At 36.2% G+C, this 1532-nt stretch overlaps 1 protein-coding gene across 2 annotated transcripts in view; it reads left to right on the plus strand.

The window, feature by feature from the left end:
* Positions 1-927: 927 nt before the first annotated feature.
* The window catches only part of LOC137643816 (uncharacterized), a 22901-nt gene continuing 22296 nt past the window's right edge, over positions 928-1532 (plus strand). For both annotated transcript variants that reach the window (XM_068376508.1, XM_068376509.1), the window contains exon 1: positions 928-1198. The gene's annotated coding sequence lies outside the window, so the exon portion shown is untranslated. The remainder of the gene's footprint in view (positions 1199-1532) is intronic.

Genomic DNA, 1532 nt, shown 5'->3' on the forward strand with positions numbered 1-1532 from the left:
TAAGATGCGTATCGACTTAAATGTCGACACACCTACACGTGCAACGTCTCATTTGCTAAATATAGATATAAAAAACTATATGTCTAGGTTGGTTCTTATAGAGATACCCTTTCATTTCATTTCCCATATCATGAATCTCTGCCATGACTATTTTTTTTAAAGACAACGAAGTTCAATATTTGTTTTTGATGTTGTTAATAGTTTATATATGACATGTCTGTTTTGACGTTGTTACTTATTTTAGAATGATTTATTGTTAATTTGTACTCTTCATTTATTTATTTCCTTATTTCCTTTCCTCACTGGGCTATTTTTCCCTGTTGGAGCCCCTGGGCTTATAGCATCTTGCTTTTCCAACTAGGGTTGTAGCTTGGATAGTAATAATAATAATAATAATAATAATAATAATAATAATAATAATAATAATAATTGTAAAAGATTCAACTCGCTCTCCGGTGAGAGAGTTGAAAGTGTTAATTTCCTTAAAGAAGATGCCCCATCTGGTGATTGAATCCACAAGCTCACTGTAGCAACATTAGAGAAATAAATATCAGGGTGAGTCAAACTTTCAGAAGACTTGGCATCCAACACAGGTACCCTTATGGGCAAGAAGCATGCAGTATTTGGCATGAGGAACTCGTAATATTTTACCAGACATCAACCTCCTTCCTTTTAGGTTTTTGTGTCAGGTGCATCAGCAATTTTTTCTTCTATTCTGAATAACAAAAGTGTGTTTTGGGTAAAATCTGTAGGTCAGGTACTTCGGCGGAAATCGTTTTCGCGAAGAATATAAACTACTGTCAGTGAGCATTTGATAGTTTCCTAGACTTGTCTGATTTACTGCCGGCGAATTTTGGCAAAGGCTTCGTAGTCACAGAGGGTGGGTGGGAACTGAGAGGTGATCGCGTAGGGCCAGTCGAGGGGGGAGAACGCTGCCGACGAAGTTACCTGTATGTATCAGACTTGAGTCGTTCGAGAAATGGAAGTGAGAGAGTTCATGGCGTTTGGGTGTGAGCTGTGAATGTTAAGAATCTGAAGTGAAATTTCGAAAAACTCCAACAAATATATTGCCTGTGGTTTACCTCCGCGGACATTTCATGAAAGTGGTATAATTTTATCTGAGTGACTTATGGAGTGGAATAAAATAAGTATCAGCTGTTGGATGATGTTATTAGCCACTTCGACAATCTAAACAAATGTAAGTATTCCTAATTCTCCTTTAGCACTGATAGTGAAATTTGAGAAAAATATCTCTTTATTTAGATGGACCTGTTTTTTTTTTTTTTTTCTAATTTCGCTACATACCCTTGTGTTTTTTTGCTAGATTAGAGATGAAGCTGTCCATTTCTGTCACTTCATTATACGAGGTAAAGTTGGCTTTGTCACAAAGCCCTTGAAGGCGAATAAATCGGTGTTCCCTGAGAAAGTTAGGATGAATAAATAGATCACTTTTGACCATAGGTTTATTTTTTCTTCTTTATTCAAGAAGGACTTTTTATCATCTCTATTGCTTTCTTCATGAGACTTTTTCG

This window comes from Palaemon carinicauda, chromosome 7 (assembly GCF_036898095.1).
Source record: "Palaemon carinicauda isolate YSFRI2023 chromosome 7, ASM3689809v2, whole genome shotgun sequence".
NCBI classification, from domain to species: domain Eukaryota; kingdom Metazoa; phylum Arthropoda; class Malacostraca; order Decapoda; family Palaemonidae; genus Palaemon; species Palaemon carinicauda.